We start from the raw sequence: 22630 nt of genomic DNA, 5'->3' as shown, positions 1-22630 counted from the left end.
GATTAAAGGAAATCTGTCGGCACAAATTGACTGTTCAAATCAAGCACAGGCACTCTGCGCACCCTCGATGTGGCCAGACTGTACAATGCACTCTCTCATTTACTTCTGCCTCCTCTTTCATTGACAGTTGTTTACAGGAGCCAGAGAAAGGCGGAGATGGATGAAAAACCAGTAGGTGGGAAGGTGCACTGATCTGTGTAGCCACTACAAGGATGCACTGAGCGTCTGTGCTTGGTTTGAACAGTCAGCCTGTCGAAACCAAATGTCACCTGAATGACTTGACCCATGGAGTGACTGTAACATTATTTTCTCAGGTTGTGAGTTGCTTCTGAGCAATGAAGTGAAAATCAGTAGATTGATGCGTAAGACGCTTCAGCCAGCAAGACCGATTCGTCGCAACGTACCTGACAGCGGTGAGTACTCTTACGCTTGTTTTCCTCCAATCAGTCACTTTAGAAAATGTAAATGTTTTTCACCTCTACACAGGGTAGATGGGGTAGAGGGGGGAGGGGTCCTACTGATCCGGAAGACAGGGGTCTGAAATGCCCTGTAAAAATTGATCAGTGGCCTCATTTGTGGGTACAGCACCATTCATTGTCCTTTATGGGAAGGGCAGATGGAGGCTTCATTATCCAGTGTCCATCCCCCACTCACTGAACTTTGCAGCATGGGGGGGTCCATGATCGTGGAAGCATGGATATGAGAAGTGTAAATGATAAAGCTACTTTCAGTGTTTGCCTTGCAGAAGCCGTATTCATGATGAACTTCCAAGCCAAATTTACTGATCACTGCACAGACCGCATTAAAGAGCATTGTAATCTGGTAAGACGCCTTATCTGAGGGGCTCCTTATCTGTGGGGGCTCGGTGTGGCTCCCTCATGGGGTACATACATCTTGAATGTGATATCTGTGGGGTCTCGGTGTGGCTCCCTCGTGGTGTACATCTTAAATGTGATATCTGTGGGGTCTCGGTGTGGCTCCCTCGTGGTGTACATCTTAAATGTGATATCTGTGGGGTCTCGGTGTTGCTCCCTCGTGGTCTACATCTTGAATGTGATATCTGTGGGCTCTCGGTGTGGCTCCCTCGTGGTGTACATCTTGAATGTGATATCTGTGGAGTCTCGGTGTGGCTCCCTCGTGGTCTACATCTTGAATGTGATATCTGTGGGGTCTCGGTGTGGCTCCCTCTTGGAGTACATATTCCATGTGATTATAAAAGGCATTTATGGATTAGGGGAAAAAACTGCTACATCTAAATGTTCAATGTACGAGCTGCATGTCATAGTCCTAAGTGGAATCTGTCACCAGGTTTATATGTTGGGCAACAAATTATTGACACCGTGATTTAAGATTTTATTTAAACTCTTCATGACCTTGGGATTTCCCGTTTTGCATTTTTGTTTTTTGCTCCCCTTCTTCCCAGAGCCATGTGAGTGTTTGTTTTTTTGCGGGACGAGTTGTACGACACTGTTGATTTCACCATATAGTGTACCAGAAAACAGGAAAAAAATTCCAAGTGCGGTGAAATTGCCAAAAAAATGCAATTCTATTATATTTTATATACCGTATATACTCGAGAATAAGCCGACCCGAATATAAGCCGAGGCACCTAATTTTACCACAAAAAACTGAAAAACTTATTGACTTGAGTATAAGCCTAGGGTGGGAAATGCAGCAGCTACTGTCAAATTTCCCCAATCCTAGTATGCATGGCACCCCCTCATTCCCCCTCACAATCCTGGTATGCATGGCACCCCTCATTCCCCACATCCCCCCCCCCCAATCCTAGTATGCATGGCACCCCCTCATTCCCCCTCACAATCCTGGTATGCATGGCACCTCTCATTCCCCTCACCCCCCCCCCCCACAATCCTGGTATGCATGGCACCCCTCATTCCCCTCATCCCCCCCCCCCCCCAATCCTGGTATGCATGGCACCCCCTCATTCCCCCTCACAACCCTGGTATGCATGGCACCCCTCATTACCCCTCACAATCCTGGTATGCATGGCACCCCTCATTCCCCCCCCCCCCCCAATCCTGGTATGCATGGCACCCCTCATTCCCCTCATCCCCCCCCCCCCAATCCTGGTATGCATGGCACCCCCTCATTCCCCCTCACAACCCTGGTATGCATGGCACCCCTCATTACCCCTCACAATCCTGGTATGCATGGCACCCCTCATTCCCCTCATCCCCCCCCTCACAATCCTGGTATGCATGGCACCCCCTCATTCCCCCTCACAATCCTGGTATGCATGGCACCCCCTCATTCCCCCTCACAATCCTGGTATGCATGGCACCCCTCATTCCCCCTCACCATCCTGGTATGCATGGCACCCCCTCATTCCCCTCACCCCCCCCCCCGATCCTGGTATGCATGACACCACTCATTCCCCTCACCCCCCCCCCAATCCTGGTATGCATGGCACCACTCATTCCCCTCACCCCCCCCCAATCCTGGTATGCATGGCACCCCTCATTCCCCTCATCCCCCCCCCCCCCCAATCCTGGTATGCATGGCACCCCTCATTCCCCCCCCCCCAATCCTGGTATGCATGGCACCCCTCATTCCCCTCACCCCCCCCCCCAATCCTGGTATGCATGGCACCCCCTCATTCCCCCTCACAATCCTGGTATGCATGGCACCCCCTCATTCCCCCTCACAATCCTGGTATGCATGGCACCCCTCATTCCCCCTCACAATCCTGGTATGCATGGCACCCCCTCATTCCCCTCACCCCCCCCCCCAATCCTGGTATGCATGGCACCCCTCATTCCCCTCATCCCCCCCCCCCCCCCCAATCCTGGTATGCATGGCACCCCTCATTCCCCTCCCCCCCCCCCCCAATCCTGGTATGCATGGCACCCCTCACCCCCCCCCCCCAATCCTGGTATGCATGGCACCCCTCATTCCCCCCCCCCCAATCCTGGTATGCATGGCACCCCCTCATTCCCCCTCACAATCCTGGTATGCATGGCACCCCTCATTCCCCTCACCATCCTGGTATGCATGGCACCCCTCATTCCCCTCACCCCCCCCCCCCAATCCTGGTATGCATGGCACCCCTCATTCCCCCTCACAATCCTGGTATGCATGGCACCCCTCATTCCCCCTCACCATCCTGGTATGCATGGCACCCCTCATTCCCCTCATCCCCCCCCCCCAATCCTGGTATGCATGGCACCCCCTCACAATCCTGGTATGCATGGCACCCCTCATTCCCCCTCACCATCCTGGTATGCATGGCACCCCTCATTCCCCTCATCCCCCCCCCCCCAATCCTGGTATGCATGGCACCCCTCATTCCCCTCATCCCCCCCCCCCCAATCCTGGTATGCATGGCACCACTCATTCCCCTCACCCCCCCCCCCCAATCCTGGTATGCATGGCACCACTCATTCCCCTCACCCCCCCCCCCCCCAATCCTGGTATGCATGGCACCACTCATTCCCCCCCCCCCCCCAATCCTGGTATGCATGGCACCCCTCATCCCCCCCCCCCAATCCTGGTATGCATGGCACCCCTCATTCCCCTCACCCCCCCCCAATCCTGGTATGCATGGCACCCCTCATTCCCCCCCCCCAATCCTGGTATGCATGGCACCCCTCATTCCCCTCACCCCCCCAATCCTGGTATGCATGGCACCCCTCACCCCCCCCCCAATCCTGGTATGCATGGCACCCCTCATTCCCCTCATTCCCCCCCCCCAATCCTGGTATGCATGGCACCCCCTCATTCCCCCTCACAATCCTGGTATGCATGGCACCCCTCATTCCCCTCACCATCCTGGTATGCATGGCACCCCTCATTCCCCTCATCCCCCCCCAATCCTGGTATGCATGGCACCCCTCATTCCCCCTCACAATCCTGGTATGCATGGCACCCCTCATTCCCCCTCACCATCCTGGTATGCATGGCACCCCTCATTCCCCCCCCCCCCCAATCCTGGTATGCATGGCACCCCCTCATTCCCCCTCACAATCCTGGTATGCATGGCACCCCTCATTCCCCCTCACCATCCTCGTATGCATGGCACCCCTCATTCCCCTCATCCCCCCCCCCCAATCCTGGTATGCATGGCACCCCTCATCCCCCCCCCCCCCAATCCTGGTATGCATGGCACCCCTCATTCCCCTCATCCCCCCCCCCCCAATCCTGGTATGCATGGCACCCCTCATTCCCCTCATCCCCCCCCCCAATCCTGGTATGCATGGCACCCCTCATTCCCCTCATCCCCCCCCCCCAATCCTGGTATGCATGGCACCCCTCATTCCCCCCCCCCAATCCTGGTATGCATGGCACCCCTCATTCCCCTCATACCCCCCCCCCCCCAATCCTGGTATGCATGGCACCCCCTCATTCCCCCTCACAATCCTGGTATGCATGGCACCCCTCATTCCCCCTCACCATCCTGGTATGCATGGCACCCCTCATTCCCCTCATCCCCCCCCCCCAATCCTGGTATGCATGGCACCACTCATTCCCCTCACCCCCCCCCCCCAATCCTGGTATGCATGGCACCACTCATTCCCCTCACCCCCCCCCCTCCCAATCCTGGTATGCATGGCACCACTCATTCCCCTCACCCCCCCCCCCAATCCTGGTATGCATGGCACCCCTCATTCCCCTCATCCCCCCCCCCCAATCCTGGTATGCATGGCACCCCTCATTCCCCCCCCCCCCAATCCTAGTATGCATGGCACCCCTCATTCCCCTCACCCCCCCCCAATCCTGGTATGCATGGCACCCCCTCATTCCCCCTCACAATCCTGGTATGCATGGCACCCCCTCATTCCCCCTCACAATCCTGGTATGCATGGCACCCCTCATTCCCCCTCACAATCCTGGTATGCATGGCACCCCTCATTCCCCTCATCCCCCCCCCCCCCAATCCTGGTATGCATGGCACCCCTCATTCCCCTCATCCCCCCCCCCCCAATCCTGGTATGCATGGCACCCCTCATTCCCCTCATCCCCCCCCCAATCCTGGTATGCATGGCACCCCTCATTCCCCTCACCCCCCCCCCCCAATCCTGGTATGCATGGCACCCCTCATTCCCCCCCCCCCAATCCTGGTATGCATGGCACCCCTCATTCCCCTCATCCCCCCCCCCCCCAATCCTGGTATGCATGGCACCCCTCATCCCCCCACCCCCAATCCTGGTATGCATGGCACCCCCTCATTCCCCCTCACAATCCTGGTATGCATGGCACCCCTCATTCCCCCTCACCATCCTGGTATGCATGGCACCCCTCATTCCCCTCATCCCCCCCCCCCCCAATCCTGGTATGCATGGCACCACTCATTCCCCTCATCCCCCCCCCCCCCAATCCTGGTATGCATGGCACCACTCATTCCCCTCACCCCCCCCCCCAATCCTGGTATGCATGGCACCCCTCATTCCCCTCATCCCCCCCCCCAATCCTGGTATGCATGGCACCCCTCACCCCCCCCCCCCAATCCTGGTGTGCATGGCACCCCTCATTCCCCTCATCCCCCCCCCAATCCTGGTATGCATGGCACCCCTCACCCCCCCCCCCCAATCCTGGTGTGCATGGCACCCCTCATTCCCCTCATCCCCCCCCCCAATCCTGGTATGCATGGCACCCCTCATTCCCCCTCACAATCCTGGTATGCATGGCACCCCTCATTCCCCCTCACAATCCTGGTATGCATGGCACCCCTGATTCCCCTCACCCCCCCCCCCCCCCAATCCTGGTATGCATGGCACCCCCTCATTCCCCCTCACAATCCTGGTATGCATGGCACCCCTCATTCCCCCCCCCCCAATCCTGGTATGCATGGCACCCCTCATTCCCCTCATCCCCCCCCCCAATCCTGGTATGCATGGCACCCCTCATTCCCCTCATCCCCCCCCCCAATCCTGGTATGCATGGCACCCCTCATTCCCCTCACCCCCCCCCCCCCAATCCTGGTATGCATGGCACCCCTCACCCCCCCCCCCCCAATCCTGGTATGCATGGCACCCCTCATTCCCCTCACCCCCCCCCCCCAATCCTGGTATGCATGGCACCCCTCATTCCCCCCCCCCAATTCTGGTATGCATGGCACCCCCTCATTCCCCCTCACAATCCTGGTATGCATGGCACCCCTCATTCCTCCTCACCATCCTGGTATGCATGGCACCCCTCATTCCCCTCATCCCATCCCCCCCCCCCCAATCCTGGTATGCATGGCACCACTCATTCCCCGCACCCCCCCCCCCCAATCCTGGTATGCATGGCACCCCTCATTCCCCTCATCCCCCCCCCCCCAATCCTGGTATGCATGGCACCCCTCATTCCCCTCATCCCCCCCCCAATCCTGGTATGCATGGCACCCCTCATTCCCCCCCCCCCCAATCCTGGTATGCATGGCACCCCTCATTCCCCTCACCCCCCCCCCAATCCTGGTATGCATGGCACCCCCTCATTCCCCCTCACAATCCTGGTATGCATGGCACCCCCTCATTCCCCCTCACAATCCTGGTATGCATGGCACCCCTCATTCCCCCTCACCATCCTGGTATGCATGGCACCCCTCATTCCCCTCATCCCCCCCCCCCCAATCCTGGTATGCATGGCACCCCTCATTCCCCTCATCCCCCCCCCCAATCCTGGTATGCATGGCACCCCTCATTCCCCCCCCCAATCCTGGTATGCATGGCACCCCTCATTCCCCCCCCCCCCAATCCTGGTATGCATGGCACCCCTCATTCCCCTCATCCCCCCCCCCCCCCCAATCCTGGTATGCATGGCACCCCTCATTCCCCCCCCCCAATCCTGGTATGCATGGCACCCCCTCATTCCCCCTCACAATCCTGGTATGCATGGCACCCCTCATTCCCCCTCACCATCCTGGTATGCATGGCACCCCTCATTCCCCTCATCCCCCCCCCCCCCAATCCTGGTATGCATGGCACCCCTCATCCCCCCCCCCCCAATCCTGGTATGCATGGCACCCCCTCATTCCCCCTCACAATCCTGGTATGCATGGCACCCCTCATTCCCCCTCACCATCCTGGTATGCATGGCACCCCTCATTCCCCTCATCCCCCCCCCCCCCAATCCTGGTATGCATGGCACCACTCATTCCCCTCATCCCCCCCCCCCCCAATCCTGGTATGCATGGCACCACTCATTCCCCTCACCCCCCCCCCCAATCCTGGTATGCATGGCACCCCTCATTCCCCTCATCCCCCCCCCCAATCCTGGTATGCATGGCACCCCTCACCCCCCCCCCCAATCCTGGTGTGCATGGCACCCCTCATTCCCCTCATCCCCCCCCCCCAATCCTGGTATGCATGGCACCCCTCACCCCCCCCCCCCAATCCTGGTGTGCATGGCACCCCTCATTCCCCTCATCCCCCCCCCCCAATCCTGGTATGCATGGCACCCCTCATTCCCCCTCACAATCCTGGTATGCATGGCACCCCTGATTCCCCTCACCCCCCCCCCCCCCAATCCTGGTATGCATGGCACCCCCTCATTCCCCCTCACAATCCTGGTATGCATGGCACCCCTCATTCCCCCTCACCATCCTGGTATGCATGGCACCCCTCATTCCCCTCATCCCCCCCCCCCCCCAATCCTGGTATGCATGGCACCCCTCATTCCCCTCATCCCCCCCCCCAATCCTGGTATGCATGGCACCCCTCATTCCCCTCACCCCCCCCCCCCAATCCTGGTATGCATGGCACCCCTCACCCCCCCCCCCCCAATCCTGGTATGCATGGCACCCCTCATTCCCCTCACCCCCCCCCCCCAATCCTGGTATGCATGGCACCCCTCATTCCCCCCCCCCCAATTCTGGTATGCATGGCACCCCCTCATTCCCCCTCACAATCCTGGTATGCATGGCACCCCTCATTCCTCCTCACCATCCTGGTATGCATGGCACCCCTCATTCCCCTCATCCCATCCCCCCCCCCCCAATCCTGGTATGCATGGCACCACTCATTCCCCGCACCCCCCCCCCCCAATCCTGGTATGCATGGCACCCCTCATTCCCCTCATCCCCCCCCCCCCAATCCTGGTATGCATGGCACCCCTCATTCCCCTCATCCCCCCCCCAATCCTGGTATGCATGGCACCCCTCATTCCCCTCACCCCCCCCCCCAATCCTGGTATGCATGGCACCCCCTCATTCCCCCTCACAATCCTGGTATGCATGGCACCCCCTCATTCCCCCTCACAATCCTGGTATGCATGGCACCCCTCATTCCCCCTCACCATCCTGGTATGCATGGCACCGCTCATTCCCCTCATCCCCCCCCCCCCCCAATCCTGGTATGCATGGCACCCCTCATTCCCCTCATCCCCCCCCCCAATCCTGGTATGCATGGCACCCCTCATTCCCCCCCCCAATCCTGGTATGCATGGCACCCCTCATTCCCCCCCCCCCCCCAATCCTGGTATGCATGGCACCCCTCATTCCCCTCATCCCCCCCCCCCCCCAATCCTGGTATGCATGGCACCCCTCATTCCCCCCCCCCAATCCTGGTATGCATGGCACCCCCTCATTCCCCCTCACAATCCTGGTATGCATGGCACCCCTCATTCCCCCTCACCATCCTGGTATGCATGGCACCCCTCATTCCCCTCATCCCCCCCCCCCCAATCCTGGTATGCATGGCACCACTCATTCCCCTCACCCCCCCCCCCCAATCCTGGTATGCATGGCACCACTCATTCCCCTCACCCCCCCCCCAATCCTGGTATGCATGGCACCCCTCATTCCCCTCATCCCCCCCCCCCCCAATCCTGGTATGCATGGCACCCCTCATCCTCCCCCCCCCCCCCCCAATCCTGGTATGCATGGCACCCCTCATTCCCCCTCACCATCCTGGTATGCATGGCACCCCTCATTCCCCTCATCCCATCCCCCCCCCCCCCAATCCTGGTATGCATGGCACCACTCATTCCCCGCACCCCCCCCCCCCAATCCTGGTATGCATGGCACCCCTCATTCCCCTCATCCCCCCCCCCCAATCCTGGTATGCATGGCACCCCTCATTCCCCTCATCCCCCCCCCCAATCCTGGTATGCATGGCACCCCTCATTCCCCTCATCCCCCCCCCCCAATCCTGGTATGCATGGCACCACTCATTCCCCTCATCCCCCCCCCCCAATCCTGGTATGCATGGCACCACTCATTCCCCTCACCACCCCCCCCAATCCTGGTATGCATGGCACCCCTCATTCCCCTCACCCCCCCCCCAATCCTGGTATGCATGGCACCCCCTCATTCCCCCTCACAATCCTGGTATGCATGGCACCCCCTCATTCCCCCTCACAATCCTGGTATGCATGGCACCCCTCATTCCCCCTCACCATCCTGGTATGCATGGCACCCCTCATTCGCCTCATCCCCCCCCCCCCCCAATCCTGGTATGCATGGCACCCCTCATTCCCCTCATCCCCCCCCCCAATCCTGGTATGCATGGCACCCCTCATCCCCCCCCCCCCAATCCTGGTATGCATGGCACCCCTCATTCCCCTCATCCCCCCCCCCCCAATCCTGGTATGCATGGCACCCCTCATTCCCCCCCCCCCCAATCCTGGTATGCATGGCACCCCCTCATTCCCCCTCACAATCCTGGTATGCATGGCACCCCTCATTCCCCCTCACCATCCTGGTATGCATGGCACCCCTCATTCCCCTCACCCCCCCCCCCCCCAATCCTGGTATGCATGGCACCACTCATTCCCCTCACCCCCCCCCCCCAATCCTGGTATGCATGGCACCACTCATTCCCCTCACCCCCCCCCCCCAATCCTGGTATGCATGGCACCCCTCATCCCCCCCCCCCAATCCTGGTGTGCATGGCACCCCTCATTCCCCTCACCCCCCCCCCCCCCCAATCCTGGTATGCATGGCACCCCTCATTCCCCCTCACAATCCTGGTATGCATGGCACCCCTCATTCCCCCTCACAATCCTGGTATGCATGGCACCCCTGATTCCCCTCACCCCCCCCCCCAATCCTGGTATGCATGGCACCCTCTCATTCCCCCTCACAATCCTGGTATGCATGGCACCCCTCATTCCCCCTCACCATCCTGGTATGCATGGCACCCCTCATTCCCCTCATCCCCCCCCCCCCCCCCAATCCTGGTATGCATGGCACCCCTCATTCCCCTCACCCCCCCCCCCCCAATCCTGGTATGCATGGCACCCCTCATTCCCCTCACCCCCCCCCAATCCTGGTATGCATGGCACCCCTCATTCCCCCCCCCCAATCCTGGTATGCATGGCACCCCTCATTCCCCTCACCCCCCCCCCCAATCCTGGTATGCATGGCACCCCTCATTCCCCCCCCCCCCCAATCCTGGTATGCATGGCACCCCCTCATTCCCCCTCACAATCCTGGTATGCATGGCACCCCTCATTCCCCCTCACCATCCTGGTATGCATGGCACCCCTCATTCCCCTCATCCCCCCCCCCCCCAATCCTGGTATGCATGGCACCACTCATTCCCCGCACCCCCCCCCCCCAATCCTGGTATGCATGGCACCCCTCATTCCCCTCATCCCCCCCCCCCCCAATCCTGGTATGCATGGCACCCCTCATTCCCCTCATCCCCCCCCCCAATCCTGGTATGCATGGCACCCCTCATTCCCCTCATCCCCCCCCCCCAATCCTGGTATGCATGGCACCACTCATTCCCCTCATCCCCCCCCCCCAATCCTGGTATGCATGGCACCACTCATTCCCCTCACCACCCCCCCCCAATCCTGGTATGCATGGCACCCCTCATTCCCCTAATCCCCCCCCCAATCCTGGTATGCATGGCACCACTCATTCCCCTCACCCCCCCCCCCCAATCCTGGTATACATGGCACCCCTCATTCCCCTCATCCCCCCCCCCCCCAATCCTGGTATGCATGGCACCACTCATTCCCCCCCCCCCAATCCTGGTATGCATGGCACCCCTCATTCCCCTCACCCCCCCCCCAATCCTGGTATGCATGGCACCCCTCATTCCCCTCACCCCCCCCCAATCCTGGTATGCATGGCACCCCTCACCCCCCCCCCAATCCTGGTATGCATGGCACTCCTCATTCCCCTCATTCCCCCCCCCCAATCCTGGTATGCATGGCACCCCCTCATTCCCCCTCACCATCCTGGTATGCATGGCACCCCTCATTCCCCTCATCCCCCCCCCCTCCCAATCCTGGTATGCATGGCACCACTCATTCCCCTCACCTCCCCCCCAATCCTGGTATGCATGGCACCCCTCATTCCCCTCATCCCCCCCCCCAATCCTGGTATGCATGGCACCTCTCATTCCCCTCATCCCCCCCCCAATCCTGGTATGCATGGCACCCCTCATTCCCCTCCCCCAATCCTGGTATGCATGGCACCACTCATTCCCCTCATCCCCCCCCCCCCCAATCCTAGTATGCATGGCACCACTCATTCCCCTCATCCCCCCCCCCCCAATCCTAGTATGCATGGCACCACTCATTCCCCTCACCACCCCCCCCAATCCTGGTATGCATGGCACCCCTCATTCCCCTCATCCCCCCCCCCCAATCCTGGTATGCATGGCACCACTCATTCCCCTCACCCCCCCCCAATCCTGGTATGCATGGCACCCCTCATTCCCCTCATCCCCCCCCCCCCAATCCTGGTATGCATGGCACCACTCATTCCCCCCCCCCCCAATCCTGGTATGCATGGCACCCCTCATTCCCCTCACCCCCCCCCCCAATCCTGGTATGCATGGCACCCCTCATTCCCCTCACCCCCCCCCCAATCCTGGTATGCATGGCACCCCTCATTCCCCTCATTCCCCCCCCCCCCCAATCCTGGTATGCATGGCACCCCCTCATTCCCCCTCACAATCCTGGTATGCATGGCACCCCTCATTCCCCTCACCATCCTGGTATGCATGGCACCCCTCATTCCCCCTCACAATCCTGGTATGCATGGCACCCCTCATTCCCCCTCACCATCCTGGTATGCATGGCACCCCTCATTCCCCTCATCCCCCCCCCAATCCTGGTATGCATGGCACCCCCTAATTCCCCCTCACAATCCTGGTATGCATGGCACCCCTCATTCCCCCTCACCATCCTGGTATGCATGGCACCCCTCATTCCCCTCATCCCCCCCCCCCAATCCTGGTATGCATGGCACCCCCTCATTCCCCCTCACAATCCTGGTATGCATGGCACCCCTCATTCCCCCTCACCATCCTGGTATGCATGGCACCCCTCATTCCCCTCATCCCCCCCCCCCAATCCTGGTATGCATGGCACCCCTCATTCCCCTCATCCCCCCCCCCCCCAATCCTGGTATGCATGGCACCCCTCATTCCCCTCATCCCCCCCCCCCCAATCCTGGTATGCATGGCACCCCTCATTCCCCTCACCCCCTCCCCCCAATCCTGGTATGCATGGCACCCCTCATTCCCCCCCCCCAATCCTGGTATGCATGGCACCCCTCATTCCCCTCATCCCCCCCCCCCCAATCCTGGTATGCATGGCACCCCCTCATTCCCCCTCACAATCCTGGTATGCATGGCACCCCTCATTCCCCCTCACCATCCTGGTATGCATGGCACCCCTCATTCCCCTCACCCCCCCCCCCCCCCCAATCCTGGTATGCATGGCACCACTCATTCCCCTCACCCCCCCCCCCCAATCCTGGTATGCATGGCACCACTCATTCCCCTCACCCCCCCCCAATCCTGGTATGCATGGCACCACTCATTCCCCTCACCCCCCCCCCCCAATCCTGGTATGCATGGCACCCCTCATTCCCCCTCACCATCCTGGTATGCATGGCACCCCTCATTCCCCTCATCCCCCCCCCCCCAATCCTGGTATGCATGGCACCCCTCATTCCCCCCCCCCCAATCCTGGTATGCATGGCACCCCTCATTCCCCTCACCCCCCCCCCTCAATCCTGGTATGCATGGCACCCCCTCATTCCCCCTCACAATCCTGGTATGCATGGCACCCCCTCATTCCCCCTCACAATCCTGGTATGCATGGCACCCCTCATTCCCCCTCACCATCCTGGTATGCATGGCACCCCTCATTCCCCTCATCCCCCCCCCCCCCCAATCCTGGTATGCATGGCACCCCTCATTCCCCTCACCCCCCCCCCAATCCTGGTATGCATGGCACCCCTCATTCCCCCCCCCCCCCCAATCCTGGTATGCATGGCACCCCTCATTCCCCTCATCCCCCCCCCCCCAATCCTGGTATGCATGGCACCCCTCATCCCCCCCCCCCAATCCTGGTATGCATGGCACCCCCTCATTCCCCCTCACAATCCTGGTATGCATGGCACCCCTCATTCCCCCTCACCATCCTGGTATGCATGGCACCCCTCATTTCCCTCATCCCCCCCCCCCAATCCTGGTATGCATGGCACCACTCATTCCCCTCATCCCCCCAATCCTGGTATGCATGGCACCACTCATTCCCCTCACCCCCCCCCAATCCTGGTATGCATGGCACCCCTCATTCCCCTCATCCCCCCCCCCCCCCAATCCTGGTATGCATGGCACCCCTCATCCCCCCCCCCCCCCAATCCTGGTATGCATGGCACCCCTCATTCCCCTCACCCCCCCTCATTCCCCTCATCCCCCCCCCCCCAATCCTGGTATGCATGGCACCACTCATTCCCCTCATCCCCCCCCCCAATTCTGGTATGCATGGCACCACTCATTCTCCTCACCACCCCCCCCAATCCTGGTATGCATGGCACCCCTCATTCCCCTCACCCCCCCCCCCCAATCCTGGTATGCATGGCACCCCCTCATTCCCCCTCACAATCCTGGTATGCATGGCACCCCTCATTCCCCCTCACCATCCTGGTATGCATGGCACCCCTCATTCCCCTCATCCCCCCCCCCCAATCCTGGTATGCATGGCACCCCTCATTCCCCTCACCCCCCCCCCCCCCCAATCCTGGTATGCATGGCACCCCTCATTCCCCTCACCCCCCCCCCAATCCTGGTATGCATGGCACCCCTCATTCCCCTCACCCCCCCCCCCAATCCTGGTATGCATGGCACCCCTCATTCCCCTCACCCCCCCCCCCCAATCCTGGTATGCATGGCACCCCTCATTCCCCCCCCCCCCCCAATCCTGGTATGCATGGCACCCCCTCATTCCCCCTCACAATCCTGGTATGCATGGCACCCCTCATTCCCCCTCACCATCCTGGTATGCATGGCACCCCTCATTCCCCTCATCCCCCCCCCCCCCAATCCTGGTATGCATGGCACCACTCATTCCCCGCACCCCCCCCCCCAATCCTGGTATGCATGGCACCCCTCATTCCCCTCATCCCCCCCCCCAATCCTGGTATGCATGGCACCCCTCATTCCCCTCATCCCCCCCCCCAATCCTGGTATGCATGGCACCACTCATTCCCCTCATCCTCCCCCCCCCAATCCTGGTATGCATGGCACCACTCATTCCCCTCACCACCCCCCCAATCCTGGTATGCATGGCACCCCTCATTCCCCTAATCCCCCCCCAATCCTGGTATGCATGGCACCACTCATTCCCCTCACCCCCCCCCCCCCCCAATCCTGGTATACATGGCACCCCTCATTCCCCTCATCCCCCCCCCCCAATCCTGGTATGCATGGCACCACTCATTCCCCCCCCCCAATCCTGGTATGCATGGCACCCCTCATTCCCCTCCCCCCCCCCCCCCCAATCCTGGTATGCATGGCACCCCTCACCCCCCCCAATCCTGGTATGCATGGCACCCCTCATTCCCCTCATTCCCCCCCCCCCCAATCCTGGTATGCATGGCACCCCCTCATTCCCCCTCACCATCCTGGTATGCATGGCACCCCTCATTCCCCTCATCCCCCCCCCCCCCAATCCTGGTATGCATGGCACCACTCATTCCCCTCACCTCCCCCCCCAATCCTGGTATGCATGGCACCCCTCATTCCCCTCATCCCCCCCCCCCCAATCCTGGTATGCATGGCACCCCTCATTCCCCTCATCCCCCCCCCCAATCCTGGTATGCATGGCACCCCTCATTCCCCTCCCCCAATCCTGGTATGCATGGCACCACTCATTCCCCTCACCCCCCCCCCAATCCTAGTATGCATGGCACCACTCATTCCCCTCACCACCCCCCCCAATCCTGGTATGCATGGCACCACTCATTCCCCTCACCCCCCCCCCCCCCAATCCTGGTATGCATGGCACCCCTCATTCCCCTCATCCCCCCCCCCCAATCCTGGTATGCATGGCACCACTCATTCCCCCCCCCCCCAATCCTGGTATGCATGGCACCCCTCATTCCCCTCACCCCCCCCCCCCAATCCTGGTATGCATGGCACCCCTCATTCCCCGCACCCCTCACCCCCCCCCCAATCCTGGTGTGCATGGCACCCCTCATTCCCCTCATTCCCCCCCCCCAATCCTGGTATGCATGGCACCCCCTCATTCCCCCTCACAATCCTGGTATGCATGGCACCCCTCATTCCCCTCACCATCCTGGTATGCATGGCACCCCTCATTCCCCTCATCCCCCCCCCCCAATCCTGGTATGCATGGCACCCCTCATTCCCCCTCACAATCCTGGTATGCATGGCACCCCTCATTCCCCCTCACCATCCTGGTATGCATGGCACCCCTCATTCCCCTCATCCCCCCCCCCCAATCCTGGTATGCATGGCACCCCCTCATTCCCCCTCACAATCCTGGTATGCATGGCACCCCTCATTCCCCCTCACCATCCTGGTATGCATGGCACCCCTCATTCCCCTCATCCCCCCCCCCCAATCCTGGTATGCATGGCACCCCTCATTCCCCCTCACCATCCTGGTATGCATGGCACCCCTCATTCCCCTCATCCCCCCCCCCCCCCCAATCCTGGTATGCATGGCACCCCTCATTCCCCTCATCCCCCCCCCCAATCCTGGTATGCATGGCACCCCTCATTCCCCTCATCCCCCCCCCCCCCCAATCCTGGTATGCATGGCACCCCTCATTCCCCTCACCCCCTCCCCCCAATCCTGGTATGCATGGCACACCTCATTCCCCCCCCCCAATCCTGGTATGCATGGCACCCCTCATTCCCCTCATCCCCCCCCCCCAATCCTGGTATGCATGGCACCCCCTCATTCCCCCTCACAATCCTGGTATGCATGGCACCCCTCATTCCCCCTCACCATCCTGGTATGCATGGCACCCCTCATTCCCCTCACCCCCCCCCCCCCAATCCTGGTATGCATGGCACCACTCATTCCCCTCACCCCCCCCCAATCCTGGTATGCATGGCACCACTCATTCCCCTCACCCCCCCCCCAATCCTGGTATGCATGGCACCACTCATTCCCCTCACCCCCCCCCCCAATCCTGGTATGCATGGCACCCCTCATTCCCCTCATTCCCCCCCCCCAATCCTGGTATGCATGGCACCCCTCATTCCCCCCCCCCAATCCTGGTATGCATGGCACCCCTCATTCCCCTCACCCCCCCCCCCTCAATCCTGGTATGCATGGCACCCCCTCATTCCCCCTCACAATCCTGGTATGCATGGCACCCCCTCATTCCCCCTCACAATCCTGGTATGCATGGCACCCCTCATTCCCCCTCACCATCCTGGTATGCATGGCACCCCTCATTCCCCTCATCCCCCCCCCCCCAATCCTGGTATGCATGGCACCCCTCATTCCCCCCCCCCCCAATCCTGGTATGCATGGCACCCCTCATTCCCCTCATCCCCCCCCCCCCAATCCTGGTATGCATGGCACCCCTCATTCCCCCCCCCCCCAATCCTGGTATGCATGGCACCCCCTCATTCCCCCTCACTATCCTGGTATGCATGGCACCCCTCATTCCCCCTCACCATCCTGGTATGCATGGCACCCCTCATTCCCCTCATCCCCCCCCCCCAATCCTGGTATGCATGGCACCACTCATTCCCCTCACCCCCCCCCCCCCAATCCTGGTATGCATGGCACCACTCATTCCCCTCACCCCCCCCCCCCAATCCTGGTATGCATGGCACCACTCATTCCCCTCACCCCCCCCAATCCTGGTATGCATGGCACCCCTCATTCCCCTCATCCCCCCCCCCCCCAATCCTGGTATGCATGGCACCCCTCATCCCCCCCCCCCCCAATCCTGGTATGCATGGCACCCCTCATTCCCCTCACCCCCCCCCCCCCCAATCCTGGTATGCATGGCACCCCTCATTCCCCTCATCCCCCCCCCAATCCTGGTATGCATGGCACCACTCATTCCCCTCATCCCCCCCCCCAATTCTGGTATGCATGGCACCACTCATTCTCCTCACCACCCCCCCCAATCCTGGTATGCATGGCACCCCTCATTCCCCTCACCCCCCCCCCCCAATCCTGGTATGCATGGCACCCCTCACCCCCCCCCCCCCAATCCTGGTATGCATGGCACCCCTCATTCCCCTCATCCCCCCCCCCCCCCAATCCTGGTATGCATGGCACCCCTCATTCCCCTCACCCCCCCAATCCTGGTATGCATGGCACCCCTCATTCCCCCTCACAATCCTGGTATGCATGGCACCCCTCATTCCCCTCACCCCCCCCCCCCCCAATCCTGGTATGCATGGCACCCCTCATTCCCCTCACTTCCCCCCAATCCTGGTATGCATGGCACCCCTCATCCCCCCCCCCCCAATCCTGGTATGCATGGCACCCCTCATTCCCCTCATCCCCCCCCCCCAATCCTGGTATGCATGGCACCCTCTCATTCCCCCTCACAATCCTGGTATGCATGGCACCCCTCATTCCCCTCACCATCCTGGTATGCATGGCACCCCTCATTCCCCTCACCTCCCCCCAATCCTGGTATGCATGGCACCCCTCATCCCCCCCCCCCCCAATCCTGGTATGCATGGCACCCCTCATTCCCCTCATCCCCCCCCCCAATCCTGGTATGCATGGCACCCCTCATTCCCCCTCACAATCCTGGTATGCATGGCACCCCTCATTCCCCCTCACAATCCTGGTATGCATGGCACCCCTCATTCCCCCTCACCATCCTGGTATACATGGCACCCCTCATTCCCCTCATCCCCCCCCCCCAATCCTGGTATGCATGGCACCCCCTCACAATCCTGGTATGCATGGCACCCCTCATTCCCCCTCACCATCCTGGTATGCATGGCACCCCTCATTCCCCTCATCCCCCCCCCCCAATCCTGGTATGCATGGCACCCCTCATTCCCCTCATTCCCCCCCAATCCTGGTATGCATGGCACCCCTCATTCCCCTCATCCCCCCCCCCAATCCTGGTATGCATGGCACCACTCATTCCCCTCACCACCCCCCCCCAATCCTGGTATGCATGGCACCCCTCATTCCCCTCACCCCCCCCCCAATCCTGGTATGCATGGCACCCCTCATTCCCCTCACCCCCCCCCCCCAATCCTGGTATGCATGGCACCCCTCATTCCCCTCATCCCCCCCCCCCAATCCTGGTATGCATGGCACCCCTCATTCCCCTCATCCCCCCCCCCCAATCCTGGTATGCATGGCACCACTCATTCCCCTCACCATCCTGGTATGCATGGCACCCCTCATTCCCCTCACCATCCTGGTATGCATGGCACCCCTCATTCCCCCTCACCATCCTGGTATGCATGGCACCCCTCATTCCCCTCATCCCCCCCCCCCCAATCCTGGTATGCATGGCACCCCTCATTCCCCCTCACCATCCTGGTATGCATGGCACCCCTCATTCCCCTCATCCCCCCCCCCCAATCCTGGTATGCATGGCACCCCTCATTCCCCTCATCCCCCCCCCAATCCTGGTATGCATGGCACCCCTCATTCCCCTCATCCCCCCCCCCCCCCAATCCTGGTATGCATGGCACCCCTCATTCCCCTCACCCCCTCCCCCCAATCCTGGTATGCATGGCACCCCTCATTCCCCTCATCCCCCCCCCCCCCAATCCTGGTATGCATGGCACCCCTCATTCCCCCTCACAATCCTGGTATGCATGGCACCCCTCATTCCCCTCACCCCCCCCCCCCAATCCTGGTATGCATGGCACCCCTCATTCCCCTCACTTCCCCCCAATCCTGGTATGCATGGCACCCCTCATCCCCCCCCCCCAATCCTGGTATGCATGGCACCCCTCATTCCCCTCATCCCCCCCCCCAATCCTGGTATGCATGGCACCCTCTCATTCCCCCTCACAATCCTGGTATGCATGGCACCCCTCATTCCCCTCACCATCCTGGTATGCATGGCACCCCTCATTCCCCTCACCTCCCCCCAATCCTGGTATGCATGGCACCCCTCATCCCCCCCCCCCCAATCCTGGTATGCATGGCACCCCTCATTCCCCTCATCCCCCCCCCCCAATCCTGGTATGCATGGCACCCCTCATTCCCCCTCACAATCCTGGTATGCATGGCACCCCTCATTCCCCCTCACCATCCTGGTATACATGGCACCCCTCATTCCCCTCATCCCCCCCCCCCAATCCTGGTATGCATGGCACCCCCTCACAATCCTGGTATGCATGGCACCCCTCATTCCCCCTCACCATCCTGGTATGCATGGCACCCCTCATTCCCCTCATCCCCCCCCCCAATCCTGGTATGCATGGCACCCCTCATTCCCCTCATTCCCCCCCAATCCTGGTATGCATGGCACCCCTCATCCCCCCCCCCAATCCTGGTATGCATGGCACCTCTCATTCCCCTCACCACCCCCCCCCAATCCTGGTATGCATGGCACCCCTCATTCCCCTCACCCCCCCCCCAATCCTGGTATGCATGGCACCCCTCATTCCCCTCACCCCCCCCCCCCCAATCCTGGTATGCATGGCACCCCTCATTCCCCTCATCCCCCCCCCCCAATCCTGGTATGCATGGCACCCCTCATTCCCCTCATCCCCCCCCCCCCCAATCCTGGTATGCATGGCACCACTCATTCCCCTCACCACCCCCCCCCCCAATCCTGGTATGCATGGCACCACTCATTCCCCTCACCACCCCCCCCCCCCAATCCTGGTATGCATGGCACCACTCATTCCCCTCACCACCCCCCCCCCCAATCCTGGTATGCATGGCACCCCTCATTCCCCTCACCACCCCCCCCCCCCAATCCTGGTATGCATGGCACCCCTCATTCCCCTCACCCCCCCCAATCCTGGTATGCATGGCACCCCTCATTCCCCCTCACAATCCTGGTATGCATGGCACCCCTCATCCCCCCCACAATCCTGGTATGTACATACTATACCAAAGTATATACCCTAGTACAAGTCGAGGGGGGGCTTTTTCAGGCTGAAAATCCGGCTTATATTCTATTATATACGGTATATTATTTTTACAATGTTCACTAAATGCTAAAACTGACCCCGCAATGTGATTCTCCAGGTCATTACGAGTTTGTAGCTATCAAACATAAATAGAAAAAAACTATACAAGTGGTGAAAAAAAATTGACATTTGGTAGAACAAAACAAAAAACGCCATTTTTCGGGATCTGGGCTGGGTGAGGGCTTATTTTTTTTGAGCACCGAGCTGATGTTGTTTTTATTGATACCCTTTTGGGGTAGATGCAATGTTTTGATTGCCCTTTATTGCAGTGTTGCGATGACCAAACAATCCGTAATTCTGGCGTGTTTTTCCTTCTCATTCTGCTGTTTACCAATCGGATGAATTATTTTAAATATTTTGATCGGACATTTCTGAGTGCAGTGATGCCAAATATATTTTTTGTTTTATTTTGAATAGGACAAAAGGGGGTGATGTGAACTTATTTTTTTAAAAACTCCTATTTTTTTACTTGCTTTAATAGATTCTAGAAGCTGCGATCTTCTGATCGCTTATGCTACACATAGCATGTGTGTAGCAGAAATGATAATCTGCTATGAATGCTGGCCACAGGGCGGCGCTCATAGCAGATCTGCCAGTGAATGACCAGCACGGGGGACTTCTACAGATTCCTGGTTGTCATGCCAACCCATTGGCTCCCCGCGATCATGTGACACGCGACCCGATAGGCGGGGTTTGTGACGCACTTCCAGCACGCGCATGTTAAGTGCCGCTATCAGAGATTGACAGTGGTGATCAGAGCTGCTATTAGAGGCAGATGTGAGACAGCCGGCGCCTGCCCTGCAAGGAGCGGACCCGTCACCCTAAGGACACGTTTACATCAGTATTTGTAAGCCAAAACCAGGAGTGGAACAATCAAGGGAAAAGTATAATAGAAACGCATCACCACTTCTGTATTTATCACCCACTTTTACAAATACTGATGGAAAATACTTACCACAATACTGCTGTGTGAACGTAGCCTGACACTGTAAGAAAACACAAAAGCTGGTGCTGTGTTTTTTGTCTGAATAGGAGGTGACTGACTTCTGTATTATTCGACGACTGTTTTCTTGGGGTCAGCGGGGAATATTTTACAATATGCAGCAGACTTCCGACATGCTGATTTTCTTGTATTTTTCACACAGGCTTCTTTTTTTAGATGATTTTTAATATTATTTCAAATATGAAGAAATTTATAATCCCAAATTGCATGACTTCCGTGAATTGCCATTTTTTGGGGTTTAAAAAAATGGCGTATGCCGTCCATTAAAGCTGTATTCTAATCTGGTAACGTGTGTATCTTCTCTTGCTTTAGTGGTGCTCCATTGGGACCCTGCATATGTTTACGGATCAGGTACCTGATAAACCAACACAAAAGCCAGCAGTAAATGCTACAGAAGGTAAAAAGGCGAATCTGTGTACAAAGGAGCACTACCTTATATTGTATGACTGCCTGTGCTGGCTCACCGCGGGGGGCTTCTTGTGTAATCTCCTTTACCATTGGTTTCCAATCTACAGACACATAGCAGACCTTCCTGACCCCTGCAATGTATCAGTCTATACGCTGCACATCACTGACAATACCAGATCATCCACCCCTGCTGCTGGACTATTTAGTATTCTTAGTAATTTGCTGCTTATGCTAAGGCTTTTGCGAATGAGTATTCCCAACTGGAGACATACAGCTAAAATCAAAATTATTCAACCCCCCCCCCCCATTGCAAATGGAAATGTATGTTCAGTTTATCTTACCCACCCATGTCTTTCTGTGTGCAGACAGGATCACATACAGCAGAGACTTCTTGATGCAAATATCAAAATTGTCTGTGAGCAAAAAGAAGCCGAAGTATTTACCGGACCTCCCCATTATTCTTCAGTATCCGGTAAGTTGTAGGACCGGAGTATAATCCTACAGGGATGTGAGTGGCCGCTGACCGGTCACAGCTTCCCTGGTACTGATCAGTAGCCGGTAAGTTGTAGGACCGGTGTATAATCCTACAGGGATGTGAGTGGCCGCTGACCGGTCACAGCTTCCCTGGTACTGATCAGTATCCGGTAAGTTGTAGGACCGGTGTATAATCCTACAGGGATGTGAGTGGCCGCTGACCGGTCACGGCTTCCCTGGTACTGATCAGTGTCCGGTAAGTTGTAGGACCGGTGTATAATCCTACAGGGATGTGAGTTGCCTCTGACCGGTCACGGCTTCCCTGGTACTGATCAGTAGCCGGTAAGTTGTAGGACCGGTGTATAATCCTACAGGGATGTGAGTGGCCGCTGACCGGTCACAGCTTCCCTGGTGCTGATCAGTATCCGGTAAGT

The 22630-nt window shown here is 59.3% G+C and overlaps 1 long non-coding RNA gene across 1 annotated transcript; it reads left to right on the top strand.

The window, feature by feature from the left end:
* Nucleotides 1-312: 312 nt before the first annotated feature.
* LOC141264486 (uncharacterized) lies at nucleotides 313-21711 on the top strand. The gene is made up of 3 exons (XR_012319966.1): nucleotides 313-413; nucleotides 746-822; nucleotides 21627-21711. It is a non-coding gene; the product is annotated as an uncharacterized lncRNA (long non-coding RNA).
* Nucleotides 21712-22630: the final 919 nt, after the last annotated feature.

Source organism: Phyllobates terribilis, unplaced genomic scaffold (assembly GCF_046119375.1).
Source record: "Phyllobates terribilis strain yellow unplaced genomic scaffold, ASM4611937v1 Scaffold_4__5_contigs__length_816908805, whole genome shotgun sequence".
In the NCBI taxonomy this organism is placed as follows: Eukaryota; Metazoa; Chordata; class Amphibia; order Anura; family Dendrobatidae; genus Phyllobates; species Phyllobates terribilis.
The sequence above is the reverse complement of the archived record's forward strand: the minus strand, read 5'-3'. Positions and strand labels throughout refer to the sequence as shown.